The sequence below is a fragment of the Muntiacus reevesi genome, chromosome 22, assembly GCF_963930625.1.
Source record: "Muntiacus reevesi chromosome 22, mMunRee1.1, whole genome shotgun sequence".
NCBI classification, from domain to species: Eukaryota; Metazoa; Chordata; class Mammalia; order Artiodactyla; family Cervidae; genus Muntiacus; species Muntiacus reevesi.
Genome location: NC_089270.1, coordinates 35,626,479 through 35,645,311, shown reverse-complemented (window position 1 = coordinate 35,645,311; position 18,833 = coordinate 35,626,479).

Genomic DNA, 18,833 nt, shown 5'->3' with positions numbered 1-18,833 from the left:
TTATGTGGAGTTCCATTGGTGAATTCAACAACTGTGGGTCTGGTGGTACTATAGTACTATTTAATGAAAAATAATCTAAGTGTAAATGGATCTGTGCAATTCAAACCCATGTTGTTCTAGGGTCAACTGGTATTCATATATACATATATATGTATAAATACATGCATACAAACACATATATGAAAGAGAGAGAGAGAGAAAGGGAGAATTTTCCAATAGGCACTTGACTGCTCCATAACATCTATTCTGACCTTTTTGCAATCACTCCTGTTATTAGAAACCAAAGTCTGTATTTAAAAAAATAAATCTATTCATGTCATTAGAATCTTTCAGTGGTTTCCCAATATTTTCAAGAAAATGACAAATGTACTAGAAGTTTTCTGCATAGTGTGCTCATTACCCTCTTTTCTTCTAGTTCTGTTAACTTTTACTCCCCATAACACCTTTTAAAGCCACACATGCTTCCTTTTACTTCCAAAATGCCTGGGATGAGCATTTGTTCCATTTTCCAATTAACTTCTCACTTTATACTTGTTTTGTAATGTTGTGTGATATAGCATTTGACTTGAATATATCACTATTTGTAATATTTTTGAGTGTATGCGTGCTCAGTCACTCAGTGATGTCCTACCCTTTACGATTCCACAGACTGTAGCCCAGCAAGCTGCTCTGTCCATGGGATTTCCCAGGGAAGAACACTGGAATGGGTTGCCTCCTCCAAGGGATCTTCCCAACCCAGGTATTTAACCCGCATTTCCTGCAGCTCTTGCACTGGGAGGCAGATTCTTTACCACTGAGCCACCTGGGAAGTGCCTTGTAATGTTTTGCAATATTTAATTATAATGATAAATTTTAACTAAATCTTGCCAAAAGTTAAAGAATAAGAGGGATAAGATTTGGATAAGTTCTAGATATTCTTAAAAACATATTAAGAGAGAAAGTTGAGGGGTAATAGGTAATTTAGTTCTCCACTAAAAGTAGTTCATAATTTCAGAAAAGATTACAGTGTCTGCATCATTATAATTTGACATCTAAATACCACCCAGCAATATTTCACTCTTTAACAGATATCATACAATATAGGCAACCCCTTGGTTTAATTTCATAAAGTCAATTTAAAGTTCCCCCAAACAATGAGGAAACTAAGGGAAATGTATAGTCTTAAACACCACAGTACATGATAAATAAACACATTGTTCTTTAATTATATAGGTAAGCATTGTTTAAAAATCTAAGGTTCAAATAAGAAAAATGATGCTTCTTTAAGCAGCTCATATCACAATCAAATCTATGAAGACATTGGCAAGTACAAAACTGTGAAAGAATACACTCTAAAACAAAAATTATCTTTCTGTGACTAGGATCCAGAGATTGGTATGATAGTGGCAGCATTCTGCTGTGTCCTGTTAAGAATGAAAAAAGCTTAATCAAAATTTCTTGGATAATTTTACAAGGTAATCCAATTACCTAAAGCTATATCTCCATTCATTATCAAAGCAAATGAACAACAACAGCAACTACAACAACAAAAATCACTACTTAATAATATAAAACATTTTATTTGATGTCCCTTATATTATCTTCATTTAAAGGAAACTACTATGAATAAATTTTGGAAAGAGACTACTGAATTTAAATCAAGCAACCTCAATATTCTTGTTTTACCACTATCTGGGTTTTCAGACTTCGGCAGGTCAAGTTGACTTCCATTTATGAACTAGCACCTATTGGTTCATTTTAACTGATTACATTCCCTTTTAGGCAAATTTTAAACTTCAATTTACACATGATCATTATAAATCATTATATAAATTTCAAGTAAGAGTAATATGCATTCTAACTACTAATGGATCTTTTTCATTCATATAGAAAATGATGTATCATAAATGAAATTCAATATAATGTCATTTAGACATGAGTGTTTCTGATGAAGTCTCCAGCTTATGTTATAGAAATGTGCACAGCTGTGGAAATCCATGTTTAGGAAAGACCTTGTCTTTTGAGAGATCTGCTAACACATCTGCCCAGCCTCTGTCGCTTAGAGAGACATAGTTTTCATTACGTTTGTTATTAGGAAGTTAACTAATCTTCCCTCTGACCTAGAATGCAACACTGTCTTTGTTTTCTAAGGCTCATCATGTCACAGCAGGGGGTGCATATTATCAAGATATTTATTATTGGTTATATTAACATTGGCCACTGGTTAAGATGGTGCTAGCCAGGTTTCTCCTTATTTTATTTTTCCTGTTTACGTTCTATTCATTAGAAGTGAATCACTAAGTCCAGCCTGAAATAAAGAAAAGAGCTCTGCCTGCCAAAGAGAAGAGTATCAAATAGTTTGTTGCTATTGTTCTGTTGTTAAGTTGTGTCTTCTCTTTGTGATTCCAGGGTCTCCCCTGTTCACTCTCCCGGAGTTTATTCAAATTCATGTCCATTGAGTTGGTGATGCAATCTAATCATCTCAGCCTCTGTCACCCCTCTCTCTTTTTGCCTTCAATTTTTCCCAACTTCAAGGTCTTTTTCAATGTCAGCTCTTCACATCAGGTAGCCAAAGTTGGAGCTTCATCCTCGGCAACAGTCAAATAATTTGTTAACATACGTTAAAACTGCCATCTGAATTACTATACATGGGAGGAAGAAAGGATATATTGAGCTTCTACAAACATCTATTTTCATTAGTTTTTTATTCATTAATTTTAGCTTTCGTTGTTGGATCATAATAACAATATTGATGTGGGTCTATAAAGGTGATTTCATTTATAGTCCGCTTATTTTTTTCTACATTTAGTAATTGGAATTCTTCTCTAAGGAAGAGTTATCTAATTAATTAAATCAACTGCAAATGTCCATGTAGAGTGATGGATGTCATTTTTATTTTTTTATTTCATTTTTTTTTTTTTTTGGTTTATAATGTAATAGTACTAAATTGTATCACTCAAATTGGCCCCATTTTGTCCATTAGGAGCTGAGATCTCTTTCCATTTAGCTCCTGTGTCCTTTGGGAGTGCCAATATTTATTCTCTTTCTTTGCTTTTTTCTCCTTTATCCCCCTTCTTTTAGTACTTTCTTACTTTCTGACACTATGAATTGCTCCAGGCTCATCTTATATTTTCCATTTTACAGGCTTAGAATAAATCAGATATCTAGGGAATTTGGTTCCTTTTATTAGAGAATGGTATTTTGAAACCTAGATCTGGGCACTAGGTTTGTTAAGTACTACTGAGATTCTGTACTTTTACACCTTCTCAGATGATAAAATTTGTCAATGCATGCATGAGTACTAAACAATGTAAATATACACATATCTATACACATATCTCTGTATTTTTATATCCATCATATGTTTGTCTAAATACAAATGAATTCATATGAAAATCTCTGACTTAAATCCAGCACCACAGAATTTTACCAGAGTCCATTCTAGCATTTCCCTCTCCACTTGCTTATTTATTATTTTTACCCCTGATAAAAATAAACCTACTTATTATGACTATATATAACATATATACATTTAATGTACTAATTTAAATGTAGTATAAGAAAAGAAGTTACCGGATTGCCAAGCTAGACTCATTCCTGTTAGAGAAAGTTTATCATCTAGAGTAGAGGGTGTCTTCTTCTCTATTTTTGGTAAATATGAGAAAGAATGAAAATAAATATTAAGCATCTACTAAAAAGTTATTACAAAGTCTAAAAATGACAACATGGAAATAATATATGATAACATTTTGCATGTTAAGTAGCAAAGTGAGATATTAAGTTAAAATGCTCAAAGGTCATTTTTCTTTGCAGAAGAAAGATGTAGATAATAATGTCAAACCTAAGTAAGTTTGTTATATTTTTCAGGCTAATTAATAAAAGAATAAAACAGATAATATAATTTCTGAAATGATAGCAAAAATAGTGAAAAATGACCTGCCAACCCCCAGAAGAGAAACAAACAAACAAAAAAGCAACAAAAACAAGGAAATAAGATGGTAGATAAAAACATGACGATGTGAGTAATGACCTATGGTAAATAGCTTAAAATAGTCTTTGGAAAAACAAGATTTTCAGAAAAAAATGAAAAAAGCTCAAGTTAAAGAACCCAAAATTATGTATTATAAAATACATATCTAGTATATAAGAAAATAGATTTTTTGCATTGTATAAATTCAATATATAAAAATAATTTTATCTTCATATGCATTGTCATAGCATCTAAATTCTGTAAAGACATGTTCAAATTTAAGAAACTGCTCAAACTAAGGTACTCTAAAGTCTCTGAAGATAAATTTATTTAAATATTTAGCTTTCTTTTTTGCTTATGTAGAGTGATAAATACAAATAGAGCATTAGCACATATTTATAAAAATATTAAGGGAATTAGTAATTTGTTTTACATTCTGTATGGAACTTTTCTTTTTTAAATATTAGAAGCATTTAAGATCAGTAAGAGATTGCCTTAGTATATTGAATCTGTGAAGGAATGCTGCACAGATTTGTTTCAACCTAATCTAAATTTGGAGGAACAAAAGCACTTTAATTAAAGGCTTTGCATTTACTCATCTTAGACTTCAAAGCCTCAGTACCTTCAAAAACACTGGATGCTTTCTACTAGCATGTAAAAACAACTGATGATTATAACCATAGACTCAAGTGCCAATAACTAATGCTGTTATTGTCGACTAACATTAAGAACATTATAAAAATAAGGGAGATTACTTAACAGAGAGTGTTAGTATATATCAGATCAAAATAATCGTTTTTCTTCTAATTTCCAGCACAGAAATCTTCTTAAAGTCAAATTGTGAGTTAAAAACCTTTCAAAATCCAAATATAATAGGTGTTTAAATTATATAAGCATTTGAATTATTTATTAGTGACTATGACTGCAGGTGTCTCAGATGATAAAGAATCTACCTGCAATGCAGGATACCTGGGTTCAATCCCTGGGTCAGGAAGATTCCCTGGAGAAGGGAATGGTAACCACTCCATCGGGTGGCAAAAAATCAAACATGACTGAGTGAGTAACACTTTCATGACTGCAGGCAGCCAATCTAGATATTTTTAGCTGTTCATGTTATATGAAATATATTTAGAGACAAGATAGATCTGTTGTATTGCTTCAATTCATTATACTTAGGCAAGTATGCACATGATACTTTGTTGACTATCTCAGGATAAACAGTTAACAAACTCCTTTATGTAATATATCTAATAGGTATCACATATAAGCAGAAAAATAAAAATTGCTATATTGCATACTTGGTTTAATTTAAACACAGTCATACACTGAATTTGAAGTATAATCAGCATAAAAGAATCATGTGCTAAAGATAACAACTTAAAGAAAACAATATAAATCTTTAAAATTTTGATTAGTATTATAGAAGTGCTTTGCTATATGGTAAAATAAATATGACAGTGATTCCACCTAGGTATGAATAATTATAATATGCAATTTTGGACATTGTTTCCTCAGTTTCTTAAGAAAAATATCTATATGTTGAGTTCTTAGAAATGTGGTATTTCATAATGGCTGAATATAAAAATATTAAGTATATTCCTTAGATGATTGAAAACTTAGAATAAATTATTTTCTTAAAGTATTAAAAATCTTAAACTTCAGAATCATTACATTTTGTGAACAGTAAAACACCAAGAGATTTCTTAGAATTTTCTTTGCTTATGAAGATGAAACACTAAACCATATATATATATATATATATATATATATATATATATATATATAGCTTCCCATATGGTGCTAGTGGTAAAGAAATCACCTGCCAATGCAGAAGACATAAGAGATCTGGGTTCGATCCCTGGGTCTGGAAGATACCCTTGAAGAGGACATGGCAACCCACTCCAGTGTTCTTGCCTGGAGAATCCCATAGACAAAGGAGCCTGGTGGGCTACAGTCCATAGGGTCACGAAGAGTTGCACATGACTGAAGCGACTTAGCACACACACGTGCATATATATCCATGCTATATGGATGGTGGTTTAGTTGCTAACTTGTGTCCAAGTCTTGTGACTCCATGAACTGTAGCCATAGCCATAGAATTTTCCAAGCAGAATGAGTATTAGCATATATTTATTTAAAAATTAAGGGAATTAGTGATTTGTTTTAGATTCTGTGTGGCATATATATATATATATATATATATATATATATATATATATATTACTGGACTAGGGACCTCCTCTTTCTTGTAGACTTTCAGTTGTGTTCAGAAACACTTACTTATATGTATGACACAGGATAAAAATCAAATTAATAAATAAAACAAAAATATTAATATATCCCTAGACTAATAGAAACATGTCAATTTCAATTTCCCTTTTTAAAAACATATCTAAATTTATTCAACATTTGCTTTCAATAGTTTAGTTTACAAAAAAAACCTGTCCTTTAATTGCATCATTATAAATACATGAGTTGGGATAACTATTTCAAATGAAATTGGCATTCCAAAAGTTGAAGTGAATGACAGGCAGCAAAAATTCAAATACTGACCAATATGAACAGCTAAGAAAACAGTTCCTCTAGAGGAGTTATGAAGGAGTTAGTGAATGACCATTCAACATGTTTTTAAGTTAAGGGAAAGTGGAATTTTACAAATATTTAAACATTGGAAATCTGAATTAAACTTTAAAATCAAGCTATATGTATATGTGAATCACAATAAAAAATATCAGTGTTATTATAAAAATCATAGCACTGAAAGTAATTATGCATGAAACTTATCTGTCTTGGTATCAAATTTATATTTTGCTCCTGCCACATTTCAAGCACTGTTCTATGTACCAGAAAGCAAAGAGAGAAGAAAAGACTTCCACAGATAAGCAAGCTGCAGGCTAATGAGTAAAACACACACAGAGGCAGGGTGCCTTGTGTCGTGACTAAGTAGGTCCTATTGCTATGGGAGCCAATAAGAGGGACATAGTTTTGAGCAATCAAGGGAAATTTCTAGAGGAAGTGGCATAATACAAATTAACCAGAAGCAGAGGAAATGCGAATGTTAAGCAAGTTTAAGCAAGTTGAGGGTTCATTCTATAGAGGGCAACATATAATGGAAGGTGCTTGAAATATAAAATTGAAGATAGCTGATGGTGAAAAGGGCTGGTGGCTCAGACAGTAAAGAACCGCCTGCAATACAGGAGACCTAGGTTCAATCCCTAGGTTACGAAGGTCCTCTGGAAGAAGGAAAGGCAACATTTGTCCCTGGAGAATCCCCATAAAAAGAGGAGCCTGGAGGGTTACACTCCATGGGGTCGCAAAGAGTCAGACACGACTGAGCGACTAAGAACAGTACAGCACATACCTAATCAGTAGTATGTTTAAGACAACCAGCTTTGTTTGATTATTTATTTATTTTCCATGCACCCTTATAGGGAAATATGCACAAAGGCACCTCAGGGAAAACTAAAATTTTAATTCTCTGTAGAGCTCTGGCTTCTCCATCATTCTAGGTTCAGTCAGCCACATAAAACTACTATGGACATTTCAAGAAGAAAACAATTAGATCCTGAAAATTAGAGCATTACACAACTTTCAGAAGGATGGTTAAAGTCAAAGTTAGTGAAACCTTTCACTGGTTTTTAAGAACTCTGAAGAGCAGAAATTTCTTATAGGTGCTAATCTCATATAGGTGCTAACCCAAAGTGAATGAGGCACAGGAATGCTCCCAGAAGCCATCATACAACTCAGGTCTATCCTATATCCATGGATCTCCCTGCTACCAGAGAACAATATCTTCTCTTCTACTTTTCATTAATTGTACAAGTACTGCTTATTTGTGGTCAATCTAACCTAGTTGCCCATGAACAAGAAACTCTGATAATTAAGTTCCTAGATTCTGGATAATCAAGTACCTGATTTGCTGCATGAAAATGTTAGTCACTAAGTCCTGTCCAACTCTGTGCAACTCCACATACTGTAGCCTGCAAGGCTCCTCTGTCTATGTAATTATCCAGGCAAGAATACTGGGGTGGTTTGCCATTCCCTTATTCAGGGGATCTTTCTGATCCAGGGATCAAACCAAGGTCTCCCTCACTGCAGGCAGATTCTTTACCATCTCAGCTAATAGGGAAGTCCTGCATAGTGTGTGGGATAATGCTGCTCTGTCAGTCAACAGTCCAGTGTAGCTCTATAATTCTTTCTAGTTTTCAATTTTGGTGAGTTGTGATGAATCACTGGAAGCTATCTTATGCTAAAACTAGAAACTAACCAATAAATCTTGCTTACATTTGATTTTTTTATTTCCAGAAGATTAAAAATATCTAAGGCAAATTCTGTATTTAACAACATATCAGAAGATTTAAGGTAAATATAAGGTAATCAAATTCAGCAGTAAAAATTTGTATCATAATTTTTCCATACCAGAGTATAAATTTTTTATGTTTATACATTGATAAATAATGGCATATGTAAATATATCATTAATTTGAAAAACAAAAATTAGATGGCATTGTTATTTCACAGTTATACTGCATTCTATTCAGAAAGCTCATCTTCACAAATGTGTCTCCTTTGTTACAGGTACAGTTATATAAATGGTTTTTTTTAAGCTAATATTTGGTGTCCAACACAGAGTGTCCAACATGATATCAGGGTGTCCTGATAATGGTGTCCTAATAACCAAAGATCTGAGGAATGAAGGAAAGCCATCTTCTTTATTTCAAAACAGTGAGAATACCACAACCTATATTTTCAAATATGATTACAAGAACACCTACAGATATTATATAAAAATATTCCAGCTAAATTAAAAGAATAGATAAAGTTATATTCCAAGTGGAATGTTTCAGTAATTTATGAAATCCATCTTAACTGAAACACTTTTTTAGCAATAAGGAGAAAAATATGTCACACAATAGTTTAAAGTTGTCAAGAGTGTCATGAATCAACCATTTCATCCTTAAAGTGGAATTCCAGTGCAAAATATCCTGGTAAACAATTTTCTGTCATCTGAAAAGAGAAATTAAGTGATTCATTTATGTTTAGAAATTTGACTGGTTTTACTCAGATTGAGCAACTGGACAAAGAAACATGCCACAGGTGGAGATGGGAGACTGTAATTCTGTGCACTTATTTTCCCCAGAGAACTTTATCATGAATAAGCAAGCCAGGCATTTCTCTTTGTCTTGCATTCTGTTCTCACACACTATGCCAGCCCGACTTTTGAACACATCATCTCATTGTGTAACGGAGTTATAAGACCATCTGGTGTACTGAGCGCTCCAGAAAACTATGAGATTCTGGGAAGAAGTGGTCTCTAAGTGCTTAAATAAAACATTCTCACCTAAGCTAATAACTTGACAATTGTATGTTCATCCAAATGTAGACCATTATATTTAATTTTTGACCTTAATATCTGTGTATGTGTGTATGTATACATACATGTCTATCTGTCTTTATGAGAGTTGAGACTCTCATAAATCAACTTTGTGTAACTTGTTAAGAGATTTGAATCTCAAGTGTCTAGTCCAAAAACATATATAATAATTAATAATATTATTTTCAAGAAACTCACTTCACCTCATAAACTGCTCACAATTAAGAAACTGATAATATAACTCTGAATTTCCAACCTCCAAATATCTTCTTCATGAAGTCTTCTCAATTTCAGTACATGGCAGTGTATTTTGGTCTAGTTTTTTGACCAAAACTGGAGTTTTATTTCTTTTCTTTCTCACATACTCTACATTCAATCAATGTAAACTTTCAATTTTGAAATATAACCACTTACTGAATTGTTATTTTGCTGGTTTTTTCACCATGATCTCTCGCTTGGAATAGTGCAGTTGCTTCCCAGCTTGTCTTCAAGACCTTACCCTTGCTCCTCTATAGCCTATTATTGACACAGTAGTCAGAAAAATCTCTTCCTTTCTTTATTTTGTCTTTGCTTTTTAAAAAAAATTTATTTTTCATTTATTTTTATTAATTGGAGGCTAATTACTTTATAATATTGTAGTGGTTTTTGCCATACATTGACATGAATCAGCCATAGATTTACATGTGTTCCCCATCCTGATCCCCCCTTCCAACTCCCTCCCCATCCCATTCCTCTGGGTCTTCCCAGTGCACCAGCCCTGAGCACTTGTTTCATGCATCCAACCTGGGCTGGTGATCTGTTTCACACTTGATAATATACATGTTTCAATGCTATTCTCTCAGATCATCCCACCCTCGCCTTCTGCCACAGAGTCCAAAAGTCTGTTCTATACATCAGTGTCTCTTTTTCTGTCCTGCATGTAGGGTTATCATTACCATCTTTTAAAATTCCATATGTATGCATTAGTATACTGTATTGGTGTTTATTTTTCTGGCTTACTTCACTCTGTATAATGGGCTCCAGCTTCATCCATCTCATTAGAACTGATTCAAATGTATTCTTTTTAATGACTGAGTAATATTCCATTGTATATATGTACCACAGCTTTCTTATCCATTCATCTGCTGATGGGCATCTAGGTTGCTTCCATGTCCTGGCTATTATAAACAGTACTTCGATGAACAGTGGGGGTACATGTGTCTCTTTCAGATCTGGTTTCCTCGGTGTGTATGCCCAGAAGTGGGATTGCTGGGGTCATATGGCAGTTCTATTTCCAGTTTTTTTTTTTTTTTTTAAAGAATCTCCACACTGTTCTCCATAATGACTGTACTAGTTTGCATTCCCACCAACAGTGTAAGAAGGCTCCCTTTTCTCCACACCCTCTCCAGCATTTATTCCTTGTAGACTTTTAGATAGCAGCCATTCTGACTGGCGTGTAACAGTATCTCATTGTGGTTTTGATTTGCATTTCTCTGATAATGAGTGATGTTGAACATCTTTTCATGTCTTTGTTAGCCATCTGTATGTCTTCTTTGGAGAAATGTCTGTTTAGTTCTTTGGCCTATTTTTTGATTCAGTCATTTTTTTTTCTGGAATTGAGCTGCAGGAGTTGCTTGTATATTTTTGAGATTATTCCTTTGACTGTTGCTTCGTTTGCTATTATTTTCTCCCAATCTGAGGACTGTCTTTTCACCTTGCTTATAGTTTCCTTTGTTGTGCAAAAGTTTTTAAGTTTAATTAGGTCCCATTTGTTTATTTTTGCTTTTATTTCCAATATTCTGGAAGGTGGATCATAGAGGATCTTGCTGTGATTTATGTTGGAGAGTGTTTTGCCTATGTTCTCTTCTAGGAGTTTTATAGTTTCTGGTGTTACATTTAGATCTTTAGTCCATTTTGAGTTTATTTTTGTGTATGGTGTTAAAAAGTGTTCTAGTTTCATTCTTTTACAAGTGTTTGAGCAGTTTTCCCAGCACCACTTGTTAAAGAGGTTGTCTTTTTTCCATTGTATATTCTCGCCTCCTTTGTCAAAGATAAGTTGTCCATAGGTACATGGAATTATCTCTAGGTTTTCTATTTTGTTCCATTGATCTATATTTCTGTCTTTGTGCCAGTACCATACTGTCTTGATGACTGTGGCTTTGTAGTAGAGCCTGAAGTCAGGCAGGTTGATTCCTCCAGTTCTATTCTTCTTTCTCAAGACTGCTTTGGCTATTTGAGTTTTTTTGTATTTAGGAAAAGAAGAAGTAAAACTCATTGCTTGCAGACGACATGATCCTCTACATAGAAAACTCTAAAGATGCTACAAGATAATTACTAGAGCTAATCAATAAATATAGTAAAGTTGCAGGATATAAAATTAACACAGAGACATCCCTTGCATTCCTATACACTAACAATGAGAAAACAGAAAGAGAAATTATGGAAACAATACCATTCACCATTGTAACAAAGAGAATAAAATACTTAGGAGTCTATCTATCTAAGAAACCAAAGAAAACTATAACACTGATGAAAGAAATAAAAAAGGACAAAATGATGGAGAAGTATACCGTGTTAATGGATTAGAAGAATCAATATTTTGAAAATGCGTATAATACACAAAGCAATCTATAGATTCAATGCAATCCCTATCAAGCTACCAACGGTATTTTTCACAGAACTAGAACAAATAATTTCACAGTTTGTATGGAAATACAGACAAATCTTTTTAAATGTGAGTCAGATCAAGTCACTCCAACACAGCTTTCCAAAATCTTGCCATCTTAACCAACTAAAAAGTTAATAATTACCCATAAATTAGTAAATAGCTCTATCTCCACTAACTCTCTGACCTCATCTCCTGTAACATTTCCCAAAGCTATTCTCTTCAAAGTGTAATTTCTCTGCAATCAGCCCACAAATTCTGCCCACAAAATCTATTGATCCATTTGCCTGAAATAATTCTTACACCCCTAAAATCACTGCTCAAAAACCATATCAGAGAAGTCTTTTCACATCACTCTCTATGAAGAAGTTAATTCTTATTCTCTGCCCTTCTAACTGCCTGCCTAACTGAATTTTTCTTCATAGCACTAATTATCTGATGTATCATTTACATAATCTTATTAAATTTAAGACATAATTAATTATAATAAATTACATTAGTTTATGTAGTATTAAGACAAAAAGCTCACAGTCAAACTATGACATATAGGTTTCTAATCACTTAAGTGTTTCATTTTATACTTTAAAAAAGAGGACTTATATACATATATGAATATACATATGTTTAATCATTTACTTATTCTGGTGCATATATTAATATGAATGGGTAAAGGGAATCCTAAAACTTTTTTTCTTCTTCAGAGTCATATTAATGTGACAGAAACATTATCTGATTCAGTAATTTTAATGTCTGGATTTTTCCATTCAGTGGCATATTCTGTGACATCAAGAAATTCGAAGATGTGTCATCTGAAATGTGTGCCCTTCTGTTTCTATGACTTTCTTCAAAACAGCTGACCCAATACTTATACTTCTACTCTTTTTATCTTTTTCTGGGATGATGTTTCTGAACCCAATCCTCACAGAACACTTTGTATAAGTCAGTTATTGCTGCATGGTGAACAATATCACAGTGGCATACAACACTGAAGTCCTTCAGCAATTTCAGTATTGGTAGGATGGAGACCTATATTCCTCTCATAGAGACCAGGAATGATGATGGTAGTATGCAGTGATAGTGACAAGAAAATTATTTGTTGAAAAATAATTATACTTATATAACATAAAGATAGTATTTTTAGGCTCTTTTCCTTGAGTTGGTCACATTCTCAAGTGAATGTTCTGATCTTCTCAATAATGAGTAAAGGCCTGGTTGCCAGAATTTAAGAGAGAAATGCATAATATTCCTCCAAGTCTTTATATTCAGTATACCAGTTTTCTCTTAATAATCGCATTTAGTGTGGTTCCTATATCAGTGATTGTGTCTGGTGTCCCCAGATCCAAAGATCCTCTGTTTCACTCTCTAGAAACACAGTGACAAAATACAGTGACAAAATACAGCTTTGTCATACTCCTTTCCTGATTTTAAGCCAGTCCATTGTTCCTTGTCCAGTTCTAACTGTTGCACCTGGAACTGCATATAGGTTTCTCAGGAGACCGGTAAGATGATCTGTACTCTTATTTCGTTAAGTATTTTCCATTGCTTTCTGTGATCCACATAAAGGCTTTTGCATATTCAATAGAGCAGAAATATTTTTCTGCTACTCCTTGCTTTCTCCATGATCCAATGGATGTTGGAAATTTGATCTTGGGTTCTTTTGCTCTTCGAAACACAGCTTGTACATCTGGAAGTTCTTGGTTCACATACGCTGAACCCCAGCTTGAAAGATTTTGAGTATACTCATGCTAGCATGTGAAATGAGCATGATTGCACACAATTTTATGTTCAGTAATTTAAATTTATACTGTCACTATGACAGGTTCTGAGGAACACAAAATTGTTTTTCTCTATAACCTAATTATCAATAGGATTTTTTTGGGGGGGGGCTCCAAAATCACTGCAGATGGTGACTGCAGGCATGAAATTAAAAGACACTCCTTGGAAGGAAAGTTATGACCAACCTAGACAGCATATTAAAAAGCAGAGACATTACTTTGCCAACGAAGGTCCATCTAGTCAAGGCTATGGTTTTTCCAGTGGTCATGTATGGATGTGAGAGTTGGACTGTGAAGAAAGTTGAGCACCGAAAACTTGATGCTTTTGAACTGTGGTGTTGGAGAAGACTCTTGAGAGTTCCTTGGACTGCAAGGAGATCCAACCAGTCCATCCTAAAGGAGATCAGTCCTGGGTGTTCATTGGAAGGACTGATGCTGAAGCTGAAACTCCAGTACTTTGGCCACCTCATTCAAAGAGTTGACTCATTGGAAAAGACCCTGATGCTGGGAGGGGTTGGGGGCAGGAGAAAAAGGGGACGACAGAGGATGAGATGGCTGAATGGCATCATCAACTCAATGGACATGAGTTTGAGTAAACTCCAGGAGTTGGTGATGGACTGGGAGGCCTGGCAAGCTGTGATTCACGGGATCGCAAGAAGTCAGACACGACTGAGCGACTGAACTGAATTGAACTGAATACAACATTCACTGTTACCCCCAATAAAAGGGAATATTTGCAGAGAGACACACAAACAAAATGTGAGGACAATGTGAACAGAGATAGGGAAAAGATGGCTATATATAACTTAAGGAAAGAGACCTGAAAAAATTTCCTTCACTGCTCTTAAAAGGAATCAACCCTTCTAACATCTTGATTTTGTGCTTTAGCCTCTACAAGTATTAGAAGATAAAATCACTAGTCTATGGTACTTTGTTGCTCAAACAAATCAAGACTCTTCCCGTGAATCTGTCTCTCTTACTATGTTGAAAGCTACCATCAGTTCTTGAGAAGATTGTCTCTTAACTAATCTCCAAGTTTCTGTCATTTTTCTTCTAAATATATTTCCACAGAATAGCCTTATTGTTCCTTTGAATATATGTCAAATTCTGTCACTCCTCAAAACTTTTAGAAGTTCCCCATATTTTTGTTTGTGCTCGGTTGTGTCCAACTCTTTGTGACTGCACAGACAGTAGCCTGTCAAGATCCTTTTTCCCAGCAAGAATCCTGGAATGGCTTGTCATTTCCTCCTCCAGGCGACCTTCCTGACCAGGGATTGAACCTGTATCTCCTGTGATGCCAGGCGGATTCTTAACTACTGAGCCAATTTGAAATCCCATCTTTACCATGGTAAAAAACAAAGTACTTGTTATGGATAATAAGACCATACATTATTGAGGCCTCTGTTTTCTCTCTGGCCCCATCTGTTCTTCTCTGTTCCTTCACCTATTTCTAAGCTTTGCTCCACCCAAAATGGCCTCCTTGCTTTTCCTTGAACATGTTAATCATGTGTGACTCTGGGCCTTTTACCCTTTGTTCCCTCCCCCTGGAAGGCTCACTCCTGAGATATCTGAAATGCTTCTTCATTTCACTCCCTTCAAGTGTCTGTTCAAGCATCACTCTGTCAATCAAGTCTCTGTTGATCATACTCAGTACAATAGCACCTCACTCTCTCATAATTTTCCATTTCACTCACTTAAACATATTTTTCTCCAAAGCAATTATATCTTTATGACATAATATATGATGATTTAAGCAATTCATAGACATAAAGCAATAAATTAAGACTTTCTATAGTGTTTTATCATGTTAGTTAAAAACATTATTGAATTTAAGAGGAAAAATGAGCATTTATACACTAATTTTTGGAATAAGCACTGTGAGTTCTTAGCATCTAGAAAGATGAAATAAAACCCAGATACTGTCATTTGGTTGTTCACAGTATAGCTAGAGAAGTGTTTACAAAGATGATGTCATATTATGTCTCAAGGGTAACATGGAGGATTACATAGAGAAGGTGACATCTAACATTATGAAGAATGGATAAAATGTCAGGGAGATAATGGAGAAAAGACACTCTAATCAGAGGACCAGTATGCACTAAAGCATAGAATTGTGAAAAACTGAATGTTAGCAAGCTGAGTAGTTAGTTGGTTAAGTAGTTGATTGGATAAGACAAAAAGAAGACAAGATGCTTTCTAACAGTTTTGTTCTGTCCACCTTTTTGGATCTAAAAGCTGGCAAAACGACTTGAAAACATATTTTATCTTTCCAAATAGTTACTGAAGAGCTGTACAAATAGCTTAGTAGTTTTTATTTTGTAACACTGACTGGAGTAGGTTTCTAGAATTTCACCTTCTCATCTTCCTTTGAGTATAGCAGCTATGTTTAGTTGATTTTTATTCTCCAGGGGATATCATGAATTTTCAATGAATTTATGCAAAATGCATTTAAAAATTAAAAAAAAATTATTTGAAAATTAAACTATTTATGTTTTACTACTTTACTTCATTTTTACCAAGTTCAAAAAAACTCTTTCCTTTTTCTTTTGCTAAAAATCTGTATTTTGATTTCTCTGTTCAAATCAAGTAGTCTCTTCTTTTACTCCTATTACCTATGTCAAAATAATTACATTTTCAGTATACAATTTTGGTATATTCACACTTGTCTCTGGCAGTGCTGGATAAAAATTTAAGACTGTAATACATTCATATTGAAATTAAATAACCTGTAAAATAGCATTTTCTTGAAAGAAAAACTTGCCAAAAATAATTTTTCAAACACATTACATTAAAAATTACTTAATTTCAATGAATTCTTAAGTATAAAACTGTCTAGGGAAAATTAAATTTGTTTCCTTTCTCTCTGCATCTTAATATAAAAGTAAATGACTAAAATGATATAACACAGTTCTGTTCATTGAAGCATGCCAATAAAGTGTAAATTAAATTTTGTTTTTGTTTGATTTAAACATTTGGCTTTGACTTACAATCCATAATATTTATACCTCAACATACATCTAATTTTGTCTAACTATTGTGAGTTATACACATTTGACTCTGCAAAGCTATTGAGAATTTTAATTGGCCTTATTTTAAAATATGAGAAACATATATTTATAAAACTTAAATTTTTAGTTATACAGAACTGAAACAATCACATTTGTCAAAATCACATGCTATTCTACATATTGTGTGACAGACTGCAAGAAACTGTGTTTCTCCTATTCTACTGTTTCACATGGAGTTTTAAAAAAGAATATTATCCACATTGGTATCATATAACAGAGCTATTTTGTAGCTTGTTGGGACTCCTCATTGCTTTGAAAATGGCTTCAGGGGATATAAAAAGGTACGACTGCAAGAGCAATGACAATCATAGCTGAATAGCTATCGACATTTTGGAAAGTAAATGAAAACATCCAAAAGGCAGTATTTCTAAAAGTCAAAGGATATGAAACCTCATTTGTATTAGGTTGGTGCAAGAGTAATTGCAGGTTGGTATTACTGAACTTTGTAATTTGATATTGGAATACATTCTTAAATAAACATGATAATACTATGCATAGCTTTAATGTGTATTTCTTGCTTCATGCTTTGCTAATGACTTATTAGGCTTCCCTAATGACTCAGACAGTAAAGAATCTGCCTACGATGCAGGATACTCAAGTTTGATCCCTGGGTTGGGAAGATCCACAGAGAAGGAAATGGCAACCCACTCCAGAATTGCCTGGAGTATTCCATGGACAGAGGAGCCTGACAGACTACAGCCCTTGGGGCCCCAAAGAGTTGGACATGATTTAGCAGACTAACGCTTTCACTTTTCATTGATTCATTACTTGTTGTTTATTTTATATTTATTTTATTTCTTAATTAGTTTATTTATTTTAACTGGAGGCTAATTACTTTACAATGTTGTATACTGGTTTTTGCCATATACTGACATGAATCAGCCATGGGTGTACATGTGTTCCCCATCCTGAATCCCTCTCCCGCCTTCCTCCCTATCCCATCCCTCAGGGTCATCCCAGTGCACCAGCCCTGAGCATCCTGTCTCATGCATCAAACCTGGACTAGCGATCCGTTCCACATATGATAATATACATGTTTCAATGTTATTCTCTCAAATCATCCCACCCTTGCCTTCTCTCACAGAGTCCAAAAGACTGTTCTTTAAATCTGTGTCTCTTTTGATGTCTCACATATAGGGTCATCGTTACCATCTTTCTAAGTTCCATATAGTGCAATAGTATCCTGTATTGGTGTTTTTCTTTCTGACTTACTTCACTCTGTATAATAGACTCCAGTTTCATCCACCATGTTAGAATCGATTCAAGTGCATTCATTTTCATGGCTGAGTAATAGTCCATTGTGCATATGTACCATGGCTTCCTTATCAATTCGTCTGCCAAAGGACATCTAGGTTGCTTCCATGTCCTAGCTATTTTAAAGTGTGCTGTGATGAACAATGGGGTTGTTGAACACATGCCTCTTCCAATTCTGGTTTCCTCAGTGTGTATGCCCAGCAGTGGGATTGCTGGGTCATATGCAGTTCTATTTCCAGTTTCTTAAGGAATTTCCACACTGTTCTCCATAGTGGCTGTATGAGTTTCATTCCCACCAACAATGTAAAGGGGTTCCCTTTTTCCCACACCCTTTCCAGCATTTATTGTTTGTAGATTTTTGATAGCAGTCATTCTGACCAGCATGAGATGGTACCTCATTGTGGTTTTGATTGGCATTTCTCTGATGAAGAGTGAAATTGAGCATTTTTTCATGTGTTTGTTAGCCATCTGTATGTCTTCTTTGGAGAAATGTCTGTTTAATTCTTTGGCCCATTTCTTGATTGGGCCCTTTATTTTTCTGTAATTGAGCTGCAGGAACTGCTTGTATATTTTTTAGATTAATTCTTTGTTGGTTGCTTCATTTGCTATTATTTTCTCCCATTCTGAAGGCTGTCTTTTCACCTTGCTTATATTTTCCTTCATTGTGCAAAAGTTTTTATGTTTAATTAGGTCTGATTTGTTTACTTTTTATTTTATTTCCATTACTCTGGGAGGTGGGTCATAGAGGATCCTTCTGTGATTTATGTCA